Source organism: Hermetia illucens, chromosome 3, assembly GCF_905115235.1.
Source record: "Hermetia illucens chromosome 3, iHerIll2.2.curated.20191125, whole genome shotgun sequence".
NCBI classification, from domain to species: Eukaryota; Metazoa; Arthropoda; class Insecta; order Diptera; family Stratiomyidae; genus Hermetia; species Hermetia illucens.
Window position 1 is genome coordinate 97,256,767 of NC_051851.1, and position 9,935 is coordinate 97,266,701.

General features: G+C 40.7%; 1 protein-coding gene across 5 annotated transcripts in view; it reads right to left on the minus strand.

Moving 5' to 3' along the window:
* Positions 1 to 3,353, minus strand: part of LOC119652715 (synaptosomal-associated protein 25) — a 66,511-nt gene extending 63,158 nt beyond the window's left edge. The window contains exon 1 of one of the 5 annotated variants that reach the window (XM_038057005.1): positions 3,081 to 3,352. The gene's annotated coding sequence lies outside the window, so the exon portion shown is untranslated. Of the gene's footprint in view, positions 1 to 3,080 lie in introns of all 5 variants that reach the window. The other 4 variants (XM_038057002.1, XM_038057001.1, XM_038057000.1 and 1 more) reach the window with 4 other exon arrangements.
* Between the last annotated feature and the right edge of the window lie 6,582 nt (positions 3,354 to 9,935).

Genomic DNA, 9,935 nt, shown 5'->3' on the forward strand with positions numbered 1-9,935 from the left:
ATGAAAACCAAACGAACAGATCATCAGGGTAATGATCTCGGGCGAGCGCAATGCTGACCACATTGCCTCCTAGTGTACCGTTACGGTCTTGAATGAAGTGCTCTAACACACTTCAAGGCCCTGATCCAATATTGATTGTTGCGCCAACGATTATTATTAAACGAACAGAATATTACAATTTGTCAATGTAATTTTGAAAACGTTGTTAATTTTACATACCTTGAAAGTAAATTATCAAAGTTCGCAATGAAACAGACAATTAAAAAACAAGTATCCGACTGAAGAAAAAAAGACAATTGCTAAGTTCCTTCAAAAAGAAGGTCCTCCGCAGAAATTTGATAATAGTTCGCTTTGAAGATGGATGATGAATTAAGTACAACCAGGAGCTGCACGAAATCTGAGTCTGAAATCTGAAATACCATCTATAGTGTCTGGCAGACGCGAGGATAAAGACCGAAAAAAGATAGCAGTGGACGATCGTGAAGCATAGTCTAACTCCTATCTAATTATCTTTAAATGAAGGAATAATTCAGGCTAAAATAAAAAAAATCCAAAAGCCCCCTCAAACAAGTGCAATCCAAAATTTATCCTTGCTCATTGCTCTAAGAATTCATTAAGCAAGTTACCTCATATTAGCAGCAACAATGCCAAGAAATGCAATTGCTGTAGTTGAAGTACTATCCTTATTGCCCTTGCAATTGTCTAAGAAGTTATCACGCTGCACTAACTCGCTTACATTTCATCCTTCGCATTTCCATTGTGAAACGAATGAATTATAACAGATGTAAACATGAACAAACAAGGAAATTGCAGTGAGTTTTTGAATAAAGTTCAGTTGAAGCATTTTTTCTTATTTCATAGATCCAAGCCTCCCAACTCTTATGGACGTAGTCATCCAGAATTTATCTGGCATAAAACTAGACCATTTTTCTACAGCCAAAAGCTGAATGATATATAGTATATTGCAGACGTAACTACATCTTCCAACTATTTTCATCAGCATTCCGCATCAAATGAGTTTCAACCGGAACTCCGGGTAGGGTTTTCGCTTTTCACCATCAGACGCCGTATTTTCTTCTACAATGGACGGAAAATTTCCCAAATATTACCGAGAAACGGCAGGTATATTTTCAGTCCTTTTGCCATTTAACATGATTCCAATTCCCAAGTCTAGACTATCAATTGCGCTCCTTAATTGAATTTACAGAAATGTCTACTTTCTACGAACAAAAAGCAAGGCTTGTTTGTCTGACGTTTATGACCTGCAATGCAATTTACTATGCTTGGTATTGGAACATGATCCAATGCAGGGACTGTATGCATTCATTTTAGAAAAACTCGTAGAAGTATTCCAAGAACTCCTTTGTATAATCGCTCCAACTTTGCCATACAACTCAACTACGCTACGCTAGTATATTGTGTTTTCCAATTAGCTAAAAATAGCATCGCCACTTCAGTCAGGTAACCCTTACGTGCCGAGGGCAAGGTTTCATCTCGATAGCAATAAATAACTCGTCCTTGCCCTCCAAGTATATGCTCACACTTCAACAAATTTCAATCAATGGTGATGATGACCTGGATAATTTTTCCATACAAGAAGCACAAACATTGATTAATGCCGGAAGCTGGATGCCTTGGTGGTTAGTTCCGATCAAGAAAATCATTCGCGACTAACAGCTGGTTCGAAACATGTCCGATTAGTGAAAGCGTAGCGAACCAAAGTTGCGAGCGTAGCAAATAATAAACTAAAAACAATTTCTCTGCGACAAATGTTTTGGTCGTGCCTTCGCCACTCCACCTGCAAAAGTAGTTGTGTTATTGTTCGGTTGTTCCTAGAAAGGTCAAGATTATTTCTATTATTTTCCTCGTCAGAGTTTGCCTCATGATTGGGAAGCTCATTCGCTCCCACATGTGCCGCACTGTGAGTAGATACAGCCAGGTATTTTTTTACATATCTCAGATACACTAAACCTCCGCCGTGGGCTCTGAAAGGAAGGAAATTGCAGCATTCTGGTGGGTCATTAAGAGTATTTACTCGACTGTGAGCGCAGTGTCTGTATAGCAGGGCCACAGTGAATCCACTAGATTCCGACATCATTCGATGTATTCCTTAAGGTGTGATTATTTGCATGTCTTACGCACAGAACTACAGGATACCATACTCTATTATGATTGCTAAATGCCGGGGACCCGGAGGTAGTGTGACGAGCGAAAGGCAAGCGGCCAACCCCAATCGTCGCGCAACCCATCCGATTCCTCCACCGCACAACTACAATTCAGCTCCAAGGAATCCTCACAACAATCCACTATCTATAGCACGCGTATAAGTGGGTTCTTGGTACCCACTTCATGTGAAAAATCAATAGCAGAGCCATGAAATTGGGTAGTAGCTGAAATGTATATTGAGCTTGCGCCCACCCAAGCAAATACTGTGCGCCCTACTGCCACCGCCTTCTATGTCGTCCCCAGCCCTAACATCGAACCACCTAAGCGGGAACGCTCCTCTATTTTGACGGTTCCTTCACACAAATGTGTCCACCTATAAACCCACTGAGGAGAGGTCGGTCCCAAGTCATATCTCATCAAACAATCTCGACTTCTTTAAGATCAACGGAAATTACGATATGAGTAATGACTAATTAGTTTTTTTCATAATTTCATCCGGAAGACCCCCCATCTAATTGTGGTGGAGGCTGCATGTAATCTTGTGGGCCCCGGAAGGGTGGTACAAATGGCGACGACACGGAACAACACGACAAGTGGCCCCCAATTGACCCTGAACTGCTGGAACTGCAAGCCTTCACAGCTGCACTCCTGCGGAATTGTTGATACAAGGGCAGATTCCCGGTCGGATACCACTTGCAAAGCTCCGTCGCGAAAACCCGATTCTTACTTCCATCCACAGGAAATTCTGGAAATTCTAGCAATACTGCTGGGGGTGTATCCAATTTCCGTGAGGCTCGACGATTATATACAATACACTATGACGTCATATACAATGCTAATGAAATATGCAAGGTTTTCCAGCCACTCAGCGGGTGACGAAGATCATGGCGATGATGAAAATTTGTTGCACTGACCTGTTTTGTTGTGTTTTTCACGCGACTCGACTAGACGATTGCTCCCACGGAGTCTACTCCCGATTTTTCACTAAACTGGGTTAGTTTCGATGTGAGAAAAATCACTGGAGCACTGATTTAGCACAAACTGAAATCGACTCGAACACGCACACAACACAAAACTCGAACTCCTTCTGCTGCAAACACTCGCGAAGGATCTCGTTGATTTCGTGCAACTGTCAAGCAATTCGCCGCGGCTGCGATGGTACTTGCCCAGTCGCTTCGTCCGTCTTCCGACGGGGCCATGGGGTTCTGTCAAACAGCCGCTGCGCAATCGGTAGTCGCGACAGCGTACGACGCAACGCAGTCCGTTATATCAGGTAAATGGTGGGTGGCTCGGATGAAGATGTTCTACGAGCCGTTTGAGGGGAGGAAACATTTTCCAATCTACATGTTGTGCTCCGAAGAAGACGCAAGCAGTTGGAGCCCCGAAAATATTAGAGGTAAACATATTCGATAAGGCACGATACATTTATGCCGAAGCATGTAATGCGGATGCGGATAAAAGGGCAAACTAATGGAAACGGAAAGGAGGCTGGAACCTGGTAAGTTCTACACGATTCACGCAAAAATTATCGAATTTATAATCAATCATAGTAAATGGTGATACCAATAGAGTATAATTAAAACGACAATGCTGATTAGGATTCAATATTTTGAGGCAGAAATATGCAGGGTGCACCGGACAAACGGTTTGCCGGGTGATTTCTCACGTAATTCTAAACAAAAAATATAAAGTATTTTATTTCCGATTTCTTGGCTCTTTAGCTGCCAAAGGCATTTTCATTTAAAAAAAAAATCATCTTTAAAATACTAAAATCACAATAACTCAAAACCTATGATAGCTAGGGGGTTGAAATAAACATTATATCGTAGCAAGCTCTACAATATGAATTTGTATAAATAAAGTGAGCCGTTTGAAAATAACAAATTTCCAAACGCAAAAAGTGCCTGTCTCTTCCAAAATTTTGCTGTTTAACGCAATTTTCCTCGAATTTGAATAGGCATATTCCTTTGTTCTGCGCCACGTAGTTCTAAGCTAACCCATTCGACAACAACCCTGGAGTGGTAAATTCCATTACATGGTGTAGTCCGCATTTGCGTTATAGTCCTTCTTTAAATTGTCACCTATCCACTGCCACTCTCGCTTCTAATTAACACGACTACCGGCATCAGGCTCATGCACTAACATTCTTCTTCTTCGTTCGAAATTATGTCAGGCCAGAACAAAAGGAGACCCGACTGAGATAGGTTTCTAATAGAATCTTGATTTCAGGATTTCAGAATTTAGACAAAACAGCTAACACGAATATAGCACTTTCATTGTGTCGGGCAATATTAATTCGGGGCCGCCATCACCATGGACAACGCTAGCAAAAAAAGACAGCTGATCGATGCCTTCAATGTTCTGCCCATTAATACAGGTTCATTGATTCATTAATTATTTGATTGATTGCTTTAGTTGCTATTATTAAATTTGATTGATTTGTTTCCTATTATTTATTTAAAAATTTATAATTTCACATAAGGAAGGAAAACTTTAAATCTTTGTTTGTAGAGCTCAAGTGGTTAGAGCGCTGGGTTGTTGTAGCCGAAAGGTTACGGTTCAAATCTTACTGGTGGCAGAGGGATTTGTTATGGTGACTGGATGTCGGATAACAGTCAACTCAAATGTGAATGAGTACTTGAGTCAACTCAGGGGTAATAATCTCGGGCGAGCGCAATACTGACCACATTGCCTCCTACAGTGTACTGCAGTGTACCGTTACGGTCTTAAATGACGTGCTCTAACATACTTCAAGGCCTTAATTCAATATGGATCGTTGCGCCAACGATTATTATTATTATTATATAGCTCAGCTCATACTAATGTTGGAAGCTTCTCAAAAGCTATGGACTCATCTCAAGCTAATGTTTGCAATATTTTAAATTACAGCTTATTTAACATCTTGATTTAAAGGAAGTTGAAAATACAGTGGCGGACATAAAAATGTTAACACCTGGGAAAAATCATATTTTCCGATATTTCTTTGTAATTCTTCACACACAGAGTTTTTTATATGGAAATTAGTGGAAAGATATAATTACTGTTCAAAACATGTAAAATTATTTTTAGCAGATTGAAATTTTTTTAAATGACATTGATTAGAATCAATTTTATTATTTATTTTATTTTATTTTTTTCACATTTTTAATGCACACAGTTGCTATTTATTTTATTGTATCTATATTTACCACAGCAATATTTTTTATAGAATTATTTCTTATATAGTAAACGCTGATTCTTTCTTTTCTTCTTCTTCTCTATCAGGCATGGAATAAAAGAAATTCTGCAATAGATGTGGTGTAATTTTATTAACCTGTATCGATCACTTTGTCTAATTCAGTAGGATATATGGGTTTGTACTTCGTTAACTGCATCTTTATAATGCGTCAAAGGTTCTCTATATAGTTCATATGGGAGCTGCTTTCAAGACAATTTACCGTAGAAATACCGACTTCTGTTAAATTATCGTTTACCTACAAGAGAATAGAGCCCTTCTATTGATAGAATGAATTGGCTCTCCAGAATGTTTTTGTAAGTATTTCCGTTTACCAATCCTTCTTTCTATGCCAATTGTTCAACACCGCGATAGGTAGAACATTCTTGAATCATTCTGCTGCTTTTCTGCTTTATGGTTCTTATAATGCACTTCTTCGAAAAGTGCTCGCGCGATCTACCCCCCTCGCCTGTCTTTCCATTTATATAGAATATTATCCTTTGAATTCGAGTATCATCCAATTTGCAGACTTTTTCGGTTGAAAGTGGCCGTTCGGCAGGTTTTTGAGCACATATTTACCCTCCTGCGGTCTTCGTAGAACTGTCCATGTGCTCCATTTTGCCCTATCATCTAATGTATTCCGCAGTTTGAAACTGATCCCGTAAATATATTCTCTTTGCCAAGCGATCTTCACCAGCGGTCAGTTTTTACACTCTTCCAGACCCCTTTTTCATCTCAACAGTTCAATAAACCTTTAAAAACCTGCTCATTATATGGATACTAAACTCTACTCTGTCTCCGGATAGCTAAGTGGTTAGAGCACTAAGCTATCGTACGGTAGGTCGCGGTTTAAATATCACTGGTAGCAGTGAGATTTGTATCGGGATTTGACGTCGGATACCAGTCGACTCAGCTATGAATGAGCACCTGAGTCAAATCAGGGTAATAATCTCGGGCGAGCGAAATGCTGACCACATTGCCTCCTACCGTGTACTGTAAGGCACCGTTACAGTCTTAAATGAAATTCTCTGACACACTTGAAGGCCCTGATCCAATTGAATTGTTGCGCCAACGATTATTATTAAACCCTACTCTGCGATCGAAATCACGCTAACTCAAATTTTCCAATCTTAGTATAAAAGTTTTCATCTTTTTACTTTCAGTCATTTTTTTCAGGCAGCACTATCGTCAAATCAGTTAGAGAACTTAAGATGAACTGATTTCTTTCGAATCATAAAACTTCAATTTATCCTTAGACAAAGTATCAGGTATCAAAAACTGCGCAACTCTTTTATAGTCTTCCTACCGTGAAAATAAACTTTCATCCGTCACGAACCAAACACGGCCATGAGAAGAAAGAAAGAAAGAAATTGTTCTTATCAAGTCTACCCAATTACTAGCCTTCTTCTTTTTCTTCAGTCTTTGACCCATTCACAAGCGGGGTCGGCTCGTCGTGATCAGTTTCGCCATATTACTTTATCAAATGCCTGATCTGGATGTAATCGCAAGGTTTTTAAATCATCGTATCAAGCCACCATTGTTTCGGCCGGTCTTTTGGTCGTTTACCATCGACTTCGATGTTCAGACCAATCTTGGCAAGTGAATTTTCGTTGGCGCGAATTAAGTGACCATGCCATCAAGACGCCTCTCTCGCAAGTTTTTCCAGGATCGGTGCAACCCCAACTCGATCGCGGATATCCTCATACCGGATCTGATCAAAACGTGTCACGCCATTGGTCCAACGCAACATCTTCGTCTCCATTACCCCAAGACGTTGTTCATTGTCTTTTATAATCGGCCAACACTTAGAACCATAAAGAGCGACAGGACGGACGACATTGCGGTAAATTTTGGGACGTTCATTGATACGTCGATCACAAAGAACACCAGTTGTGGAACGCAATTTCATAGCGCAGTTTGGCTGATAGCGTTGACCCGAGGTACTTAAATCGCTCAGTGGTGGGCAGGTCATTGCCGCTGACAGTGATTGTGCCTGTTTCATGGAGATCGGTCGTCAAAAATTCAGTTTTAGGTAGATTCAATTTGAGACCGTGTTGCATGAGGTGATCATTCCATTTTTAGACAAGTTGTTTGCTATTAGATGTTAGGAAAACATCATCTGCATAAAACAGTGTATAGGGCGCTGAACGTTGGACGTCCCGTGTGACGGTGTCCATAACCAGAACAAAGAGGAGTGGCTTCCTTAATAAGCACCAACAGAGACCCGAAGTGGTTTGAATGCACCCGCTACATTTCGAACTTTACTTTTCCGTGGTAGAGCAATTCTACCCACCACACGAGTGATTTTGGCACTAATGTAAAAAGGGCGATACTTCTCACGGTGTTTCTCCATGAGTAACCACGCAGCGTATATTGCGTCAGTAGTTCCGCAGTTCTTGACAAATCCGGCTTGATTCATGGTTATTTCAACGATTTCGTGAATACGATTGCCGAAAATTTCTTTTAAAAATCTTCATGGTATGGGAAAGTAACCAGATCGGATCGTAATTTGAACATTCTGCTGGACTAACTTTCTTTTCCCATATTGGAACTGTGGTACTTTCTTGCCAGCCAGACCTTCCTGAATAACCCCATTAAAGAATTCACTAAGCAACAGTGTTGGGTCCCAGCTATTCGCTTTCCAGGGCTCAGATGCGATGTCGTCAGGTCCTGTGGCTTTTCCCGATTTCATTCGTTTTATTGCCTCTTCGACTTTAATTGCGCTCACAGGCGGAACTGCTCAAAGTCTCGGCAATGATTGTGGAATTACAGGCTGAGCAAATTCTTCAGTTGAAATCTGCTGGAAGCATGTCTTCTCGCCATCTATCCGTGGCGGCTCGACGGTTGGTAAGCAAGGTACCGTTCTTGTCATTAAAGTAGAAGAAGTCTTCGATATCCTATGTGCTTCTTTTCACGGACCTTCATTTCAACATCGTCATTCCAAAGCCAAGTATCTCGGTTGATGTACCGCTTACCTGGTTTAGTGACCCCAAGGTTTGCAGAGGCCGCTTTGTGGATCCCATCTTTCTTTTGGCTTCACGATTCTTCCATAAAATGTAGGAACATGAGATAATCGTTTGATGAACCATGTCTTCATAAGTACAAGGTCAGAGATGTCCGCAAAATCGATTATACGCGCGGCCTTTCCCCCATGGATGCATTCTCTTGGTCGGCCTGGCGCGGGACTTGTCACCAAGAGAGGTCAGGTAGGATTTAATATAATGGAATAACTCCAACTATACTTTATTTATCTCTTTCCTTTCAGCATTTTATTTTTGTTTTACTAAGAATGGTACAAAGTACGTTCCCTCAAACTCTCCTCCTTTCCTTGGGCTTGGGACCAGCATACTATGTTAATAGCATGGCGGAGTTCCCAATTGCTAGGCCAACAGGATACTGATATGTTCAAACTCTATGTATTCAAAGCAAGTAGCCGACGCGAAATCTTGTGCTACACATTAATATAGTCAGACAAAGAACAAGGTGACCACGTCGGCATCAAAAACAATAAAACACCAACGTGGGGGTATGGTCAAAAATCCTAACCGATAACTACTATGATGACGAAATCAGAGAACGCTAGTTGACAGTTCATAGAGCTCATTCCTACCTATAAATACTGTTTTGCTTGCAACGTCTCATCATAAGTTCTAAACTCCTACTATACAAGACAGTATAGTCCTCATGGACTAAGGTTCTTAGCAAGAATAATTTAGTAATCTTAGCAACGTTTAAAACCAGAATTCTCCAAAGAAATCTCTTTCTTTGACAGAAGGGTAGACTACACAACAAAGAAATCTATGAGCCACGTCACGGCGGTTTGGTTGCGGATAGTATTCGGCTCAATAACGTGTAGTGGACTTATTGTCCAGTACGTGTAACGGTCCAATCCGGAAAGTCTGTAGGGACAAATATCTATGCTAGAAAAATAAGACGTGGCATACTTTGTCTCAGGGCAAACGATGGCGTAAGCGAGGATCCCGGCCGACACCGGTTGCTACTCCGTTCATGATCATGATGATGGTATCACTTTTCAGCCTGTAAGCTTTGGCCTGGATTTGATCCCACCCTGCGTTTATTTAGAGCGCCACTGTGACCTGATTACAGTAAAAGATTTGTTTTAAATATTTTTAATATCAGAATCCTTTACTATAGGAGCACAGGATAGATTTCATCTTGACAAAGCTATTTGTAGGATTTAAATTTCACCCTACTCAGCGTCACGATCAAGTTCGCTAGTCGTAAAGCAGAATTTTCGAGGGCAAATTCCAATGGAACAGGGACTATCACTATCAGTGCCAGAACTGATCGCCTGCATCCAGATCAGACCTTTGATAGAACATCACGACGAACTGAACTCGCTTGTGAACGAAGATAAAAAATTACCAGCAAAACTCATGGATGACGGAAAAAAGTCGATAACTACAATTTGAATTCTATTCAAGTGCGAATTAGAACTTATAGACGACATGCATACTACAAACATGAATGAAGAAAAAGGCTTAAAGAGCGATGTCTACATTTGCATAAGTAATAAGCCCAACATAAGCATTAT